The sequence below is a fragment of the Mustelus asterias genome, unplaced genomic scaffold (assembly GCF_964213995.1).
Source record: "Mustelus asterias unplaced genomic scaffold, sMusAst1.hap1.1 HAP1_SCAFFOLD_44, whole genome shotgun sequence".
Lineage (NCBI taxonomy): Eukaryota > Metazoa > Chordata > Chondrichthyes > Carcharhiniformes > Triakidae > Mustelus > Mustelus asterias.
The window spans coordinates 2,439,261-2,459,201 of NW_027590121.1; the positions used below are offsets into that span (position 1 = coordinate 2,439,261).

Sequence of the window (19,941 nt, forward strand, 5' to 3'; positions counted from 1 at the left end):
TAAAGGATTGTCCCTTAATTCTGAGGTTGTCCTTTTAAAAAAGTTAAGGTTCAGCCAGTGATTAGAAACCAGGTCGAGGAAGTAGGAAATGCCAATTCCTTGGTAATTTAAGGTGGACCGTTTGTGAGCTTCAAATTGATGCCAATGCAAAATTAGACTTTCTTCATGACCTTTTTGATGGATAGCATTTGGCGGGTCCAAATCACTTCAATGTTGTCATTGTATAGTGCACAAATACAACGAAAAGAGAGCTTGCAGGCTCCAAGATACAAAGAAAAAAGCAAATGCAGTTGTCATTATAAAATAATGTTAATAGTCAAAGAAAAGAAAATTACAGCACAGGAACAGGCCCTTCGGCCCTCCAAGCCTGCACCAACCATGCTGCCCGACTTAACTAAAACCCCCTACCCTTCCGGAGACCATATCCCTCGATTCCCATCCTATTCATGTATTTGTCAAGACGCCCCTTAAAGTCACGATCATATCCGCTTCCACTCCCTGCCCCGGCAACATGATCCAGGCAACCACCACCCTCTGTGTAAAAAATCTGCCTCGTACATCTCCTTTAAACCTTGCCCCTCACACCTTAAACCTGTGCCCCCGAGTAATTGACTCTTCCACCCTGGGAAAAAGCTTCTGACTATCCACTCTGTCCATGCCTCTCACAATCTTGTAGACTTCTATTAGGTCGCCCCTCATCCTCTGTCGTTCCAGTGAGAACAAACCACGTTTCTCCAACCTCTCCTCATAGCTAATGTCCTTCAAACCAGGCAACATCCTGGTAAATCATTTCTGTACCCTCTCTAAAGCCTCCATGTTCTTCTGGTAGTGTGGCGACCAGAATTGAACACTATATTCCAAGTGCAGCCTAACTAAGGTTCTATGAAGCTGCAACATGACTTGCCAATTTTTAAACTCAAAGCCCCGGCTGATGAAGGCAATCATGCCGTATGCCTTCTTGACTACCTTCTCCACCTGCATTGCCACTTTCAGTGACCTGTGCATCTGTACACCCAAATCCCTTTGCCTATCAATACTCTTAAGGGTTCTGCCATTTACTGTATATTTCCTATCTGTATAAGACCTTGCAAAATGCATTACCTCACATTTGTCCAGATTAAACTCCATCTGCGATCTCTCCGCCCAAGTCTCCAACTGATCTATATCCTGCTGTATCCTCTGATGGTCCTCATCGCTATCCACAAATCCACCAACCTTTGTGTCGTCCGCAAATTTACGAATCAAACCAGTTACATTTTCCTCCAAATCATTTATATATATCACAAACAGTAAAGTCCCAGCACTGATCCCTGAGGAACGCCACTTATCACAGCCCTCCATTCAGAAATGCACCCTTCTCATGGGATACAAGGAGAAGTGGCTAGATGGGTGGAGAACTGGCTTGGCCATAGGAGACAGAGGGTAGTGGTCGAAGGGTCTTTTTCCGGCTGGAGGTCTGTGACCAGTGGTGTTCCGCAGGGCTCTGTACTGGGGCCTCTGCTATTTGTGATATATATAAATGATTTGGAAGAAGGTGTAACTGGTGTAATCAGCAAGTTTGCGGATGACACGAAGATGGCTGGACTTGCGGATAGCGAAGAGCATTGTCGGGCAATACAGCAGGATATAGATAGGCTGGAAAATTGGGCGGAGAGGTGGCAGATGGAGTTTAATCCGGATAAATACGAAGTGATGCATTTTGGAAGAAATAATGTAGGGAGGAGTTATACAATAAATGGCAGAGTCATCAGGAGTATAGAAACACAGAGGGACCTAGGTGTGCAATCCACAAATCCTTGAAGGTGGCAACACAGGTGGAGAAGGTGGTGAAGAAGGCATATGGTATGCTTGCCTTTATAGGATGGGGTATAGAGTATAAAAGCTGGAGTCTGATGATGCAGCTGTATAGAACGCTGGTTAGGCCACATTTGGAGTACTGCGTCCAGTTCTGGTCGCTGCACTACCAGAAGGACGTGGAGGCGTTAGAGAGAGTGCAGAGAAGGTTTACCAGGATGTTGCCTGGTATGGAGGGTCGTGGCTATGAAGAGAGATTGGGTAAACTGGGGTTGTTCTCCCTGGAAAGACGGAGAATGAGGGGAGATCTAATAGAGGTGTACAAGATTATGAAGGGTATAGATAGGGTGAACAGTGGGAAGCTTTTTCCCAGGTCGGAGGTGACGATCACGAGGGGTCACGGGCTCAAGGTGAGAAGGGCGAAGTATAACTCAGATATCAGAGGGACGTTTTTTACACAGAGGGTGGTGGGGGCCTGGAATGCGCTGCCAAGTAGGATGGTGGAGGCAGGCCCGCTGACATCGTTTAAGACTTACCTGGATAGTTACATGAGCAGCCTGGGAATGGAGGGATACAAACGATTGGTCTAGTTGGACCAAGGAGCGGCACAGGCTTGGAGGGCCGAAGGGCCTGTTTCCTGTGCTGTATTGTTCTTTGTTCTTCCACTGCTACCCTCTGTCTTCTTTGACCGATGATGTGGAGATGCCGGTGTTGGACTGGAGTAAGCACAGTAAGAAGTCTCACAACACCAGGTTAAAGTCCAACAGGTTTATTTGGCAGCACTAGCTTTCGGAGCCCCAAGCTCCTTCCTCAGGTGAGTGAGTCACCTGAGGAAGGAGCTTGACTCACAACACCAGGACTTTAACCTGGTGTTGTAAGACTTCTTACTGTTCTTTGACCGAGCCAGTTTTGTATCCACCTTCCCAGCTCACCTCTGATTCCATGCGACTTCACCTTCTGCACCAGTCTGCCATGAGGGACCTTGTCAAAGGCTTTACTCAAGTCCATGTAGACAACATCCACTGCCCTGCCCTCAATCATCTTCGTCACTTCCTCGAAAAACTCGATCAAGTTCGTGAGACAAGACCTCCCCTTCACAAAACCATGTTGCCTCTCACTATTACGTCCACTTATTTCCAAGTTGGAATATATCCTGTCTCGAAGAATCCTCTCCAATAATTTCCCTACCACTGATGTAAGGCTCACCGGCCTGTAATTACCTGGATTATTCTTGCTACCCTTCTTAAACAAAGGAACAACATTGGCTATTCTTCAATCCTCTGGGACCTCCCCTGTAGCCAGTGAGGATATAAAGATTTCTCTCAAGGCCCCAGCAATTTCCCCCTTGCCTCTCTTCGTATTCTGGGGTATATCCCATCAGGCCCTGGGGACTTGTCTACCTTAATGTTTCTCAAGAACCCCAATACCTCCTTTTTGATCTCAAAATGACTCAAACTATCTACACACCCTTTCCCAGACTCATCATCCACCAAGTCCTCTTTGATGAATACTGATGCAAAGTACTCATTTAATACCTCACCCATTTCTTCTGGCTCCACGCATAGATTCCCTCCCTTGTCCTTGAGTGGGCCAACCCTCTCCTTGGCTACTCTCTTGCTCTTTATATATGTATAAAAAGCCTTGGGAGTTTCCTTAATCCTGCTGGCCAATGCTTTTTCGTGACCCCTTTTAGCCCTCCTTACTCCTTGCTTAAGTTTCTTTCTACTTTCCTTGTATTCCACACTTGCTTCGTGTGTTCCCAGCCTCCGAGCTTTGACAAATGCTTCCTTTTTCTCTTTGACTAGACTCACAATTTGTCTCGTTATCCAAGGTTCCAAAACTTGCCATACTTATCCTTCATCCTTACAGGAATGTGCCGGTCCTGAATCCCTATCAACTTACACTTGGAAGCCTCCCACATGCCAGATGTTGATTTGCCCTCAAACATTAAGTGTATACATGTGTATTGCACAATACCCATCGGCTGAGGATATGTTAAAGGATGGAGTTCAGCTGGGTAACAGCGCTGGAGAAGAAGCTGTTCCTGTAGCTGGTCATACAGGCTCAAATACATCTGTAGCGCCTCCCAGATGGCAGGGGAACAAACAGTCTCTGACTGGAATCTCTAGTGATGCGGAGATATCTCCACAGACAGCATTTGTGATAAATGTCCTGGATGCCGATGATGGATTGGGCAGTTTTGACTACCCGCTGCAGAGCTTTCTGGTCAGAAATGGAACAACTGCCGTACCACACCGTAATGCTGTTTGACAAGATCCTCTCTATCCTCGCCTTCCCTGATGACCCGGAGACTTCTCAACTGGTTACACTTGGTATCTAAATCTGTACCGCTAAATTGGAATGATGCCAACACCACTGATTCATTTCTAGTTTTCAAAGTAAATCATTTCTTAAAAACTGCAATTGGCACCACCCTCTCCAATTTTGGTAAGGCGAGACCTCCATTTCTAGTCTTGGCACATCAAATGTCATCGGCAATATGGTTAGGCAGATGTAAAATCTCTTTTGCCGCCTTGCTAATAACATTCTGCAATGAAATACGTCTATTTTGTGAGGTTTCATTTAAAATGAGATGATAATAAAACCAGGGAATAAAATAAGTCTTTAAAATATGAAATTTCTCTGAGGGTTACGCTTCTGATTACTGTCCATGTTTTTAATAGGTCTTCCCAAACTGTATCCTTTCAACCTAACCAAGGGGCGAATCGAGCACCTAAATATTTTTCCATTTGACCGGGTTCCATTAAATTCCAATTAGAGTCATTAATCTGGTTTGATATTATTGAAGAGAAAGATTTGATTTCAAGATAAAAACTAGCTGTTTTCTTCATATTGAGGATTTAATGGAGTATAGTGAAACTGAGTAGATGTTTTATATAAATGTTGGATAATATACAGTATGTTGGGAAAGTTCAAACAGCATGATTTCAGCTTCATCTCAAATATAGATTTAGTGCATTGGAATATGTTCCAAACTGTGGTGCACTGAATCGGCTTTCAGTGACAGAGATAGGAAATGGATTTTTAAAAATTGTACTCCCTTATTTTACTATCTGTTGGCGACATGGCGGTACAGTGGTTAGCACTGCTGCCTCACAGCGCCTGGGACCCGGGTTGGGTCACAGTCTGTCTGGAGTTTGCACATTCTCCCCGTGTCTGCGTGGGTTTCCTCCGGGTGCTCCGGTTTCCTCCCACAGTCCAAAGATGTGCAGGTTAGGTTGATTGGCCACGCTAAAATTGCCCCTTAGTGTCAGGGGGACTGGCTAGGATAAATGCATGGGGTTATGGGGATAGCCTGAGTTGGATTGTGGTCGGTGCAGACTTTATAGGCCAAATGGCCTCCTTCTGCACTGTAGGATTCTGTGATTCTATCCAGCTTCCCTTTCAATGTATTCACGCTCTTCACTTCAACCATTCAGAGTGATTGATTCATTATTGTCACATTCGAGTCATCGAGGTTTACAGCATGGAAACATACCCTTCGACCCAACTTGTCCAAACCACCCAGTTTTTACCACTAAGCGAGTCCCAATTGCCTGCGTTTGGCCCCTGTCCCTCTTACCAATGGGTACAATGGGTACATTGGGATACAGTGAAAAATATTGTTTCTTGCAAGCCGTTGCAGACAAAACACACCGTTCAGAGTACATAGGGGAGAAGGAAAGTAGAGGGTGCAGAATAGTGTTACAGTTACCGATAGGGTGAAGGGAAAGATCAGCTTAATGTGTAATAGGAAGAAGCTGTTCTGGAGTCTGTTGGTACGTGATCTCAGACTTTTGTATCCTTTTCCCAATGGAAGAGAGGAGGTCCGGGGTGCGTGGGGTCCTTAATTACGCTGGCTGCTTTTCCGAGGCAGCAGGAAGTGTAGACGGAGTCAATAGACGGGAAGCTGGTTTACGTGATGACTGAACTACGTTCACAACCCTTTGTTTCTTGCGGTCTTGGTCAGAGCTGGAGCCACACCAAGCTGTGATGCATCCAGAAAGAATGCTTTCTATGGTGCACCTGGAGAAGTTGGAGAGAGTCATAGCTAACATGCCAAATTTCCTTAGTCTTCTGAGAAAGGAGAGGCATTGGTGGGCTTTCTTAACTATAGCGTCGGCATGGAGGGACCAGAACAGGTTGTTGATGATCTGAACACCTCAAAATTGAAGATCTCGAACCATCTCCACTTCATCACCTTTGATGTAGACAAGGGCATGTCCTCCATTACATTTCGGTCGCCCTTCAGTCTTCTCTTTTCCAGGGAAAAGCAGCCTCAGACTTTTCTGAGGGTTAAAAGCTCTCAGCTCTGGGATTATTCTTGTCAATTTACGTTGCTCCATCTCCAGTGCCTCTCTTTCCTTCTTCTAAATGCAGATCACTAATTTTGACAGGGCTCCCAGTTTATTCTAACCCTGGTTCTAAACAAGTTGGCCATAACCTCGCTGGTTTTCAATTATATCCCTCTGGAATGGAACCCTATATATGGGCCCCACACTTTAGGAAAGATGTGAACTCGCTGGGGTGTCAGCAGAGTGGATAACTGAGTGAATCCTTTCCCACACAAAGCAGGTGAATGGTCTCTCCCCAGTGTGAACTCACTGGTGAATTCACAGGTTTGATGAGCTTTAAAACCTCTGTGCAGTGAGAACACCTGAATGCTCTCTCCTCCGTGAGACTGCACTGGTGGGACACCAGTTCTGCAGACCTTGTGAAGTCATAGAGCTTTCCAGCATGGAAACAGGTCCTTTGGCCCAACTTGTCCATGCCCCCCCTTTTTTTTAAAAGCCCTAAGCTAGTCCCAATTGCCTGCATTGGGCCCATAACCCTTTCTACCCATCTTACCCATGTAACTGTCGAAATTGTACCTGCCTCTACTACTACCTCTGGCATCTTGTTCCAGACACTCACTACCCTCTGTGTGAAAAGGTTGCCCCTCTGGACCCTTTTGTATCTCTCCCCTCTCACCTTAAACCTATGCCCTCTAGTTTTAGACTCCCCTACCTTTGGGAAAAGATATTGACTATCTACCTTATCAATGTCCCTTATTATTTTCCTTATTATAAGGTCACCCCTCAGCCCCCTACGCTCCAGAGAAACAAGTCCCAGTCTATCCAGCCTCTCCTTATAACGCAAACCATCAAGTCCCGGTAGCATCCTAGTAAATCTTTTCTGCACTCTTTCTCGTTTAATAATATCTTTTCTATAATCGGGTGACCAGAACTGTACACAGTCACTCCCCCATTCAGAGCATTGAAAGGGTCTCTACTTGGTGTGAGTGACTTTGGGTTTCAGCAAGCTGGATAACCAAGTTAATACTTTCTACACAGAGCAGCTTAACGGTCTGTCCCCAGTGTGAACTCGCTGGTGTTTCCGCAGGTCGGATGACCGAGTGAATCTCTTCCCACATTGAGAGCAGGTGAATGGTTTCTCCCCAGTGTGAACTCGCTGGTGTCTCTGCAGCGTGGATGACCTTTTAAACCTCACTGAACATTGTGAGCAGCTGAACGGTCTCTCCTCAGTGTGAATGCGCTCATGCTCTCGAAGAACTGCAGCACTTTTGAAGCCGCTCCCACAGTCAGCACATTTAAAAGGTCTCTCATTGCTGTGAGTACCTTTGTGTTTCATGAGGCTGGATGAAGCAGTGAATCCCTTGCCACACATGGCGCAGGTGAATGGTTTCTCTCCAGTGTGAACTCGCTGATGTACCCGCAGGTTGGATGACCTTTTAAATCTCTTTGTGCAGTGAGAGCAGCTGAACGGCCTCTCCTCAGTGTGAACACGTTGATGGGACACCAGTTCCCAAGAACTTTTGAATCCGCTCCCACAGTCAGAGCAGTTGAAGGGTTTCTCACTGGTGTGAGAGAGATTGTGACTCAGCAGCTGGGATGAGCGAATGAATCCCTTCCCACACATGCTGCAGGTGAACGGCATCTCCCTGATATGAACTTGCTGGTGTGTCAGCAAGTCGGATGACTGAATGAATCCCTTCCCACACATGCAACAGGTGAATGGTCTGTCCCCAGTATGAATGTGTCGATGAACTTCAAGCCGAGATGGGAATCTGAATCCCTTCCCACAGTCCCCACATTTCCACGGTTTCTCCATGGTGCGGGTGCCCTTGTGACTCTCCAGGTTTGGCTATCAGTTGAAGCCTCGTCCACATACAGAACATGGGTACAGTCTCTCCCCACTGTGAATGCTGAGATGTTTTTTTCAGGTTGTGTAACTGGTTAAAGTTCTTTCCACACTCAGCGCACTGGAACACTGTCTGTAAATCCTCACCCTCTGATATCCTGTAAAAGGAATTTACAAAAGTCATCAGTGTCAGTACAGGAGAGAAATTCAGAACAGACAATTTCTATGGAACATTCTTTCCTTTCTCATTCCCCAAAAATCATAAATCTCCATCCCACACACTCTCCCTCCATTCTCACTCTGCTGTATCTAATATTCACCCTCCCAATTCTCCTGAAGGTGCTGATTGAGGCTGATTGACAGATCCATGCTCACTGCTTCCTGTTCTGGACAAAAAAAGCTGCAAATCTTCAAGCTGACAGCCACGTTAAAGCTTTACAATTGGACATAAATGAGCATGTAATACACTGTATCACCTGGTTAGAGAAACATGAAGAATGTGAGGAGGATCTTTATTGAAGCAGCGAATGGTGACCTGGAAGTTAAAAATTCAACTCCAGAATGAGAAAAGAAATGGAAGCGGGGAGAGAAGAAAGTGTTTTACTCACAGATGTCGGAGAGACAGGAGGAAGTTTGAGCCTGTCTGAAGCTCAATGTTCAAGAGAGGGAGCAGCAGCAGCTTTGCTGGGCAGGAATGAGCAACTGAACAAGCTCATTGTCCACTTCCGCATTCAGACAATGGGGAGCTCTGATTGGCTGGAGGACCAGAGTCCTTCCGGTCCTCCAACTCCCCCATTGGTCAACACCTCAGCATAAGGACCAGGGGGTGGGCACTCTACCGCACGTGCGCAGCTTCCCCTCTCCCTTGGACATGCGCAGCCCTGGGCCTTGGGGGAGTGGACAGAGTAAAACTTCCTCCTGTGAGTAAAACACTTTCTTTTCTCCCCCTTTCCATTTCTTTTCTCATTCTGGGGGAAATTGGGGACTTGCAGCAACTGAAGGGAAAGGAAGTGAATCCAGTCTGTACATTCCACACATTGTTAGTCCAGTCAGATAGACATATATCTGTTTGGCCGCCTGCATGGAGATTTCCAGCTCTCTGTGTCCAGGACAGGACAGTAAGAAGTTTAACAACACCAGGTTAAGGTCCAACAGGTTTATTTGGTAGCACAAGCCACTAGCTTTCGGAGCTCCAAGCCCCTTCATCAGGTGAGTGGGAGTTCTGTTCACAAACAGGGCATATAAAGACACAGACTCAATTTACAAGATAATGGTTGGAATGTGAGTCTTTACAGGTCATCAAGTCTTAAAGGTACAGACAATGTGAGTGGAGAGAGGGTTAAGCACAGGTTAAAGAGATGTGTATTGTCTCCAGACAGGACAGTTAGTGAGATTTTGCAAGTCCAGACAAGCTGTGGGGGTTACAGATAGTGTGACATGAACCCAAGATCCCGGTTGAGGCCAACCTTGTGTGCGGAACTTGGCTCTCAGTCTCTGCTTAGCGATTCTGTGTTGGACAGGAAGCAGTGAGCATGGACCTGTCAATCAGCCTCAATCAGCACCTTCAGGAGAATTGGGAGGGTGAATATTAGATACAGCAGAGTGAGAATGGAGGGAGAGTGTGTGGGATGGAGATTTACAGCTTTTGAGGAATGAGAGAGAAAAGAATGTTCCATAGAAACTGGAACTGTCTGTTCTGAATTTCTGTCCTGCACTGACATTGATGAATTTTTACAATAATTTTTACAATAATTACTTTTGTAAATTCCTTTTACAGAATATCAGAAGATGAGGAATTAAAGACAAAAACTCAAAACTAACATCACATCAACATCTGACGGAGTCATTCAATTTATCGGGACCTGAATATTAGCCACATTTGATTCTAGAAGGAGAAATGTTTCCATGTTCTTTCTGCTTCAGAAGATTTTAAACATCAGTTTGACTGGAAAAGCACTGAGGCACACACACACACACACACCCGAGTGAGAGTGTTCCAGTGCACTGAGTGTGGAAAGAGCTTCAACCAGTTACACAGCCTGAAAATACATCGCAGCATTCAGAGCGGGGAGAGACTGTACCCGTGTTCTGTGTGAGATTTAACTGATTGTTTAACCTGGAGAGTTACAAGGACACCCGTAGCATGGAGAAACCATGGAAATGTGGGGACTGTGGGAAGAGATTCAGGTTCCCATCTCTGCTGGAAACTCATCGACGCAGTCACACTGGGGAGAGGCCGTTCACCTGCTCTGTGTGTGGGAAGGGATTCAGGTTCCCATGTGAGCTGGAAACACACCATTACAATCACACTGGGGAGAGACCGTTCACCTGCTCTGTGTGTGAGAAGGGATTTACTCGGTTATCCCACTTGCTGACACACAATCTCACTCACACCAATGAGAGACCGTTTCAATGCTCTGACTGTGGGAGTGGCTTCAAAAGCTCTTGGGAACTGGTGAAACACCAGCGCATTCACACTGGGGAGAGACCGTTCACCTGTCCTGTGTGTGGGAAGGGATTCACTACTTCAGCCGGTCTGCACAATCACAATCTCACTCACACCCAGGACAGACCCTTTAAATGCTCTGAATGTGGGAGTGGTTTCAAAAGCTCTCAGTATCTGATGAGACACCAGCGCATTCACACTGAGGAGAGACTGTTCAGCTGCTCTCATTGCTCAAAGAGATTTAAAACGTCGTACTCCCTGCTGACACACCAGCGCATTCACACTGAGGAGAGACCATTCAGCTGCTCTCACTGCACAAAGAGATTTAGAAGGTCATCCAACCTGTGGGAACACCAGCGGGTTCACACCGGGGAGAGACCATTCACCTGCTCTGTGTGTGGGAAGGGATTCACTTATTCATCCAACCTGCTGACACACAAAGCCACTCACGCCAATTAGAGACCCTTTAAACATTCTGACTGTGGGAGTGGCTTCAAAAGCTCTCGGAAACTGATGATCCACCAGCGCATTCACACTGAGGAGGGGCCGCTCAGCTGCTCTGTGTGTGGGAAAGGGTTCAGTGATTCATCCCAGTCTGCGGGCACACCATCGAGTTCACACTCGGGATGGACCATTCACCTGCTCTGTGTGTGGGATGGGTTTCACTCAGTCATCCCACCTGTGGATGCACCAGCGAGTTCACACCAGGGAGAGACCATTCACCTTCACTCCGACATCCAGCTGCTGAAACACAAAGCCACTCACACCAAGGACAGACTCTTTAAATGCTCTGACTGAGAGGCTGGACTCAAAAGCTCTCAGGAACTGATGATCCACCAGCGCATTCACAGGGGAGAGGCCGTTCAGCTGCTCTGACTGTGGGCATGGCTCCAAAAGCTCTGACTAACTGGTGTCCCGCCAGTGCATTCACACTGAGGAGAGACTGTTCCCCTGCTCTCACTGCACAAAGAGGTTTAGAATATCTTCAGCTGAAACACCAGTGAGTTCACACTGGGGAGAGACTATTCACCTGCTCTGTGTGTTGGGAAAGGATTTCCTTGGTTATCCAGCCTGCGCAGACACAAAGTCACTCACACCCAGGAGAGACCCTTTAAGTGTTTTGACTGTGGGAGTGGCTTCAAAAGCTCTCGGGAACTGATGTCCCACCTGTGAGTTCACACTGGGAAGAGACCATTCACCTGCTCTGACTGTAGGAAGGGATTCACTCGGTCAACAAACTTAGTGAAACACCAGCAAGTTCACAAGTGATTCGAGTTCTGGGATTATTCTTGTGAACCTTACTTGCCCCTCCTCCAGTGCCTTCACTTCCTTTTTCTAAATGGAGATCACAAATAGAACGTAGAACAGTACAGCACAGGAACAGACCCTTCAGCCCACCATGTTGTGTCGAACATGAAGCCAAATTAAACTATTCCTTTCTGCCTGCCCTTGGTCCATATCCCTCTATTCCTTGCATATTCATGTGCTTATCTAAAAGCCCATTAAAGATAATGGGCCTCATCCACCCCTGGCAGCGCGTTCCAGCCACCTACCACTCTCTGTGTTATAAAAGTTGCCCCTCACATCTCCTTTGAACTTTCCCCGTCTCTCCTGAAGTGCATGCCCCCTAGTAATAGACATTTCAACTCTGGGAAAAAGATTCTGACTGTCAACCCTATCTATGTGTGCAGTATTGGTCCCCTTATATGAGGAAGGATATATTGGCATTGGAGGGAGTGCAGAGAAGGTTCACCAGGTTGATACCGGAGATGAGGGGTTTGGATTATGAGGAGAGGCTGAGGAGATTGGGTTTGTACTCGTTGGAGTTTAGAAGGATGAGGGGGGATCTTATGGAGACTTATAAGATAATGCGGGGGCTGGATAGGGTGGAGGCGGAGAGATTCTTTCCACTTAAGACAGAGTTGAGGAGGAACTTCTTCTCCCAGAGGGTGGTGAATCTCTGGAATTCTCTGCCCACTGAGGTGGTGGAGGCTACCTCGCTGAATATGTTTAAAGCGCGGATGAATGGATTCCTGATCGGTAAGGGAATTAAGGGTTATGGGGATCAGGCGGGTAAGTGGTACTGATCCACGTCAGATCAGCCATGATCTTATTGAATGGCGGGGCAGGCTCGAGGGGCTAGATGGCCTACTCCTGCTCCTATTTCTTATGTTCTTATGTCTCTTATCATTTCATAGACTTCTATCAGGTCTCCCCTCAGCCTCCGCTGCTTCAGAGAAAGCAACCCTAGTTTGTCCAGCCTCTCCTTATAGCTCGTACCCTCTAATCCAGGCAGCATCCTGGGAAACCTCTTCTGCACCCTCTCCAAATCCTCTACATCTTCCTGTAACGTGGCAACCAGAATTAAATACAATATTCTGAGTGCGGCCTAACCAAAGTTTTATAAAGCTGCAACATGACATCCTTACTCTTGTACTCAATAAAGGCAAGCATGCCATATGCCTTCTTTACCACTTATTTATTTTTGTGGCCAATTTCAGGGAACTGTGGATTGGAACCCCAAGATCCCTCTGTGCATCAATGTTGTTCAGGGACCTGCCATTAACTGTATACTTATCCTTAATATTTGATCTCCCAAAGTGCAGTATCTCACACTTGCCCAGATTAAACTCTATCTGCCATTTCTCCAACCATATCTCCAGCTGATTTATATCCCACTGTATCGTTTGACAACCTTCTACATTATTTACAACTCTATCTAGCTTTGTGTTGTCTGCAAACTTACTAACCCACACATCCACATTTTCATCCAAGTCATTTATATTTATCACAAACAGCAGAGGTCCCAGTACGGATCCCTGTGGAACACCACTAGTCACTGACTTCCAGCCAGAAAAACACCCTCCACCACTACTCTCTGACTTCTATGGGCAAGTCAATTCTGAATCCAAACGGCCAAGTCACCGTGAATCCCATGCATCTTAATCTTCTGGATGAGCCGACCATGAGGGACCTTGTCGAAAGCCTTACTAAAATCCATGTTCACAACATCCACTGCTCTACCCTCATCGATCACCTTCGTCACCTCCTCGATAAAATCAATCAAGTTAGTAAGATGTTGACGGTGCTCCCACTGCAGTCCTGTGATGAAAATATAGACTGGTTGGTGAAATGTAGATAACAGGTAGAATTGATATCTAATGAGGACTTTATACTTTAGAATTGAATACAGGGCTCATTGTTACTAACGGGGAAAGAAGGGTTAAAACCCTTACCCAGAACCCTTTTCACACACACGTGGACATCTCTGAATCTGACGCACACCAAATGGAACGTTACACAAGGGACTGGAATTCACTGGAATTTCTTAACAACCTTTCAATAGAAATGTCCTGGTACCGACTGTGACAAAGGACACAACAGACAGCAAGAACCAGGAGGAACCTTTAACACAGAGAATGTTAATAACCTTGTTCAGGACACCGGTGCCAGGCACAGGAGGATCCCAGGAAAAACGAAACATTTAATTTCTGTCTGTTTCACAATTCTAAATGACTGATTCTTTAACAAAGGAATGTTTAAAAACAGCATTGTGATATTCCAAGGTCAGTGTGTCTGGGAAAGGGACACACTGATGTGTTTTTATTTTAAACGGGAGGATCCATTGAAAAGCAGCTCTGGATGATACGAGCACCTCCTGACCTACTTTCAATTCATTTCAAATCACCCATCACTTTCCGTGGAATATTCTTTATTCTTTCCTGGGATGTGGACACTGCTGGCAAAGCCCCAGCACACGTTGCTCATCTCCTAATTGCTCCTGAATGGAGTGACTTGCTCAGCCATTTCAGAGGGGCAGTTAAGAGTCACCCACATCGCTGTGTGGGTCTGGATTCACACGTAGGCCAGACCGGGTAAGGATGGCAGATTTCCCTCCCTAATAGGGAGCATTAATAGGGTGAACTGGATGGGTTTTTACAACAATCGATGATAGTTTCATGGTCAATGTTACTGAGACTACCTTTGTATAATTCCAGATTGATTCACTGAATTCAAATCCCACCAGCTGCCTGTCCCCAGATCCTTTGCTGCGTCTCTGCATTACTCGGCCAGAGACATTCCCACCACCTCCCCCTGAATGGAATATTCCACAACCCCTTCGTTAAACAGGAAGGAGAAAAGAGAAAGGCTTTGACCTTTGGATGACCTCATCACCAACTACAGAAACCTTAAAGCTGACCATTCTGTAAAAGTTTATAAACTTTATTTTTATAAAACACAGAGTAAGAAACAGGTGAAAAGTAACGATGGACGTTCCGACTGACATCAGAAACATTGATTGACCGGATAAACACTCACTGCATCACAGAGCGATCCTCAACCATTAAAGAATTGACCCACAATAAGGAATGAGAGAGCCTTATAAAAAGGGGCAGGAGTTTACACAGAGAGGTGACACCCACAGCTGCTCAGGATGATGGAATTCAGTTCAGGAAGGGGATAAAGTGAGAAGCTTTTGCGATTCAAGACAGAAGTATTGAACAATCTGGAATCAGTGCTTCTCGAGCTTGCTGACCAGCCGAACACTTCAATTAATCTCATCATAAAAACCCCCCAGTGTAAATAACATGGATTTGGCTGATAAATGTTGAAGTGTTGATTCAGAGACACAAGTTTTGACTTCCCATTTGAGCCTGGGGCACCTTTCTGTCTCTCTTGCTCGTGTCAGTGACAGCCAGGCGATGGAGCTGAGAATAATGGGGCCTGCACCCCAGTTGGGCATTGCCCCCCATGGGCGTCGCACTAACAGAGAGACAAGGAGGAGGACTGACTGGGAAATGAGCCTCCAACCAATCAGGGCACCGGAGGAGGTGACCGGGGCTGATGGTGACGTGACCCCCGGGGTTCAGTGTCCCTGTGTCCAAAGCGGGGAGTCAGTCAGTCTTCACAGTAGAAGACATGAGTAATATCCCAACAATTCAGGAAAGTCAGGGGGCAGAGTTGAATATGGTTGCCATCACAAAGGAGAAAGTGCGAGAGAAACTAAAAGGTCTGAAAATTGATACATCTCCGGGCCCAGATGGGCTACATCCTAGAGTTCGAAAGGAGATAGCTGAAGAAATAGTGGAGGCGTTAGTTATGATCTTTCAAAAGTCACTGGAGTCAGGGAAAGTCCCAGAGGATTGGAAAATCGCTATTGTAACCCCACTGTTCAAGAAGGGAACAAGAAAAAAGATGGAAAATTATAGGCCAATTAGCCTAACCTCAGTTGTTGGCAAAATTCTAGAATCCATCGTTAAGGATGAGATTTCTAAATTCTTGGAAGTGCAGGGTCGGATTAGGACAAGTCAGCATGGATTTAGTAAGGGGAGGTCGTGCCTGACAAACCTGTTAGAGTTCTTTGAAGAGATAACAAATAGGTTAGACCAAGGAGAGCCAATGGATGTTATCTATCTTGACTTCCAAAAGGCCTTTGACAAGGTGCCTCACGGGAGACTGCTGAGTAAAATAAGAGCCCATGGTATTCGAGGCAAGGTACTAACATGGATTGACGATTGGCTGTCAGACAGAAGGCAGAGAGTTGGGATAAAAGGTTCTTTCTCAGAATGGCAACCGGTGACAAGTGGTGTCCCGCAGGGTTCAGTGTTGGGGCCACAGCTGTTCTCTTTATATATTAACGATCTAGATGACGGGACTGGGGGCATTCTGGCCAAGTTTGCCGATGATACAAAGATAGGTGGAGGGGCAGGTAGTATTGAGGAGGTGGGGAGGCTGCAGAAAGATTTAGACAGTTTAGGAGAGTGGTCCAAGAAGTGGCTGATGAAATTCAACGTGGGCAAGTGCGAGGTCGTACACTTTGGAAAAAAGAATAGAGGCATGGACTATTTTCTAAACGGTGACAAAATTCATAATGCTAAAGTGCAAAGGGACTTGGGAGTCCTAGTCCAGGATTCTCTAAAGGTAAACTTGCAGGTTGAGTCCGTAATTAAGAAAGCAAATGTAATATTGTCAATTGTCTCAAGAGGCTTGGAATACAAAAGCAGGGATGTACTTCTGAGGCTTTATAAAGCACTGGTTAGGCCCCATTTGGAGTACTGTGAGCAATTTTGGGCCCCACACCTCAGGAAGGACATACTGGCACTGGAGCGGGTCCAGCGGAGATTCACACGAATGATCCCAGGAATGGTAGGCCTGACATACGATGAACTTCTGAGGATCGTGGGATTATATTCATTGGAGTTTAGGAGGTTGAGGGGAGATCTGATAGAAACTTACAAGATAATGAACGGCTTAGATAGGATGGACGTAGGGAAGTTGTTTCCATTAAAGGGGAGACTAGGACGCGGGGGCACAGCCTTAGAATAAAAGGGAGTCACTTTAGAACAGAGATGAGGAGAAATTTCTTCAGCCAGAGAGTGGTGGGTCTGTGGAATTCATTGCCACAGAGGGCTGTGGAGGACGAGACGTTGAGCGTCTTCAAGACAGAAATTGATAAATTCTTGATTTCTCGAGGAATTAAGGGCTATGGGGAGAGAGCGGGTAAATGGAGTTGAAATCAACCATGATTGAATGGTGGAGTGGACCCGATGGGCCGAATGGCCTTACTTCCGCTCCTATGTCTTATGGTCTTAGGGGACAGAGGAGCTGAAGAGAATCCAGTTGTGTCCAGAACATTGTGAACATCCCTTTACTCTGGTTGTCTTTGATCCTCAAGTCATTTTCTGTTTGTTTTAACCATGTTCTGTTTCATCAATAAACTTTTATCAGTAAAAATATTTGATTGTTCTGGACTTTTCCTGATGAGATTGATGCACTTTAGGGAAAGTGGGTGAGAGGGGTTGGCAGGCTCTTTAACAGAAAGTGAGTCCCTCTAAGGTAATTGGCAAAGGAGCCAGAGGGGGAGATGAGATTTTATTTTTGACTCAGCGATGTTAGAAAATGGGGTTCAGGGAGTCAATTAACCCTTTCTCCCCTTTTCCCAAACTCTGAAATGATTGCCAGTGATAACCCTTATTGGTGACAGTGGTTAGATTTTATTCAGTATCAATAAGAGCTGACACAGGCTAATGTCTGAGCAGTCGTATCAAAGTGCAGCAGCATTACCATTACACTCTGGGTAGAAGCAGCATCTCCACGGAAATGCTCCCTGCTCTGCCCCAGATGCCATGGCACCAGTCAATGCAATATGTAAAACCTCGACAAATCTCTGTGCTCGGGGAATCCCCTCTTATACTTTGTTACATCACAAAGTCTATGAAGACTGATTTAACCCAATCATTGCCCAGCTAACATTTCTGCTGAAGTTTGGCCCCTTTTACACCTTTCAGATCAATAAAACATTTGGTCAATGACCCAAACCACAATTTCCCATCCTGTCACCTGTCAACCATCCTTACCCAGAGCGTAATCACAACAGGAATAAAAACAGGAGAAGTGTAACAATCAAATTCAATATAAATGCACAGCCAGTCATAGATTCACTAATTAGCAAGAAAATCCCAAGTAGGGGATCTCCCAGGATTCTTAAAGTCCACACCGTGAAGGGGAGGAAAATTATGTCGCTGACACTCACTCAATTTCACTCCGTTATTTTCCAGTTCTGTTCTGGCCCCGCCTGGGGTAACATCTGATCGATCTTTTTTCTTCTGAAGGAGCACCGTGAGTTCTAGGTTACTTGTACATAAGGACAGATGCTTCAAGCAACAGATCAAGCATGGATGTAAAAGATTCTCCAGCTCTCTCTTTACCCCTATCCGAGTTGTGGACAGTTCTTACTCAGTATTATTTCTTCCAAGCCCTTAATTGTCCTAATCTATAATATTATCATTTTACCTTTCCTCACTGTGTGTCCATGTGCAGTGTGTTTAATTGGACCCTGATTGTTTTGAACTCAGTTTCTCTCTGGAGTGTGTGTCAATGCCTTGATGATGTCACAATGTTGTCTCAATCCCCTGGCCACATTAACCATTTCATCTCCTGCTGTGTCTCAAGTAGCTGTGTGTGTTTGGGACCCGCTCCTCACTCCATCTCACCATGAATTTAGGCTTGCTATTTTTCACATGTAACAAATCACATCTGCACACTCACTCCGCTATCCCAAAATCATGTCACACATTCTTAACTCTCAGATGTGCTGACGAAAGGATCAAAGTGAGTGTCTGTCTTTCTTATCTCCCCTTGTTATGGTCTGATATTTCATGCAGTGACCGGGCTTTCAAATGTGGATTTCTTTAAAACAAAGTTCATGGATGTCGGAGTGTTTCACAGACCAAATATTATGCTGGCCTTCACTGATTTACAACTCAGCTAATACAAAGAACAACATGGCAGTACGGTGGCACAGTGGTCAGCACTGCTGCCTCACAGCACCAGGGATCCAGGTTTGATTCCTGGCTTGGGTCACTGTCTGTGTGGAGTTTGCACATTCTCCCTGTGTCTGCGTGAGTTTTCTCCAGATGCTCCGGTTTCCTCCCACAGTCCAAAGATGTGTGGGTTGGGTTGATTGGCTGTGCTAAATTGACCCTAGTTTCTGGGGGATTAGCAGGGTGAACAGGTGGGGTTACGGAGAAAGGCTGGGATTATTGTCAGTGCAGGCCCGATAGGCTGAATGGCCTCTTTCTGTACTGTTGGGATTCTATTCTATGAATATAATGAAGCTAATGTAATGGGCATCTTGTTGATTTTCAGCCTGGGCTAATACAGTGACCTGGAGTTTTATAATCCTTTTGGAATTGTTGGGTGGAGCCTGATTGAAAGGTCAGTGCTGTCTTTGGACAGTTTTTTTTTAACAGGAGAAAGTTTTAGTTTCATTTTGTCACAAGCTGTCTGGACTGCAAACTGAAAGCAGTGTTTGTCGTCTCTCTCTCTAGAATGAAGATTCCGCTGCCTGAGAGTTGCCAGCTGGAACATAGAAGCAAGCAGTCTCTCTCTCTCTCGGTTTTGGAAGTTCCAGGACAGGGAAGGCAGAGTTTGAATTCAACATTTTAAGCGCTAATTCACAGCAGGTGTTAAAAAGCTGCCAAATCCAGCATCACGTGAGCATACCTGCTTTCTGTGCAAAACCTAGAATGGGGTGTATATTTGTAGGGATTATTTGATTTGGAACACTAAGCTGCACTGGTTGATATAAGCAAGATCATGGTTGCTTTTTATTGCAATTGGTAAAAGTTATGCTATTTTTTCTAATTATATTTTAACTGTGTTCTTAAATTAACTTTGTTTGATAAAAGCTTCCTAGTGGGTCACTTGAATCGTACCTGGAGTGAAACACCTTACACTCACTCGAGTGCAAATCTTCTGGCGAGGCTGATTTTCTAAAACACCTTGGATTTCTGACCTGGATCATAACACATTTCACCCACATTCAAGGTGAGTTATTCAAATTCCTTTATTGTCCAGGACAATATGTTTGCAATATTTTTAAAACAGAAATTCGACCTCCACAGTTAATTTCAGGTATTAACGTATTCTGTTAGTTTGTTCTTTATTGTCGATGTCAGGCTGGGGTTGTTCCCCTTGGAGCAAAGGAGGTTGAGGGGAGATTTGATAGAGGTAGACAAGATTCTTACAGGTTTAGATAAGGTGGACAAAGAAAAGCT

The 19,941-nt window shown here is 45.5% G+C and overlaps 1 protein-coding gene across 1 annotated transcript in view; it reads left to right on the forward strand.

Annotated features, from left to right (window-relative positions):
* LOC144482996 (uncharacterized) overlaps nucleotides 1-19,941 on the forward strand; it is a 191,368-nt gene that overhangs the window by 83,538 nt on the left and 87,889 nt on the right. The window lies entirely within an intron of this gene.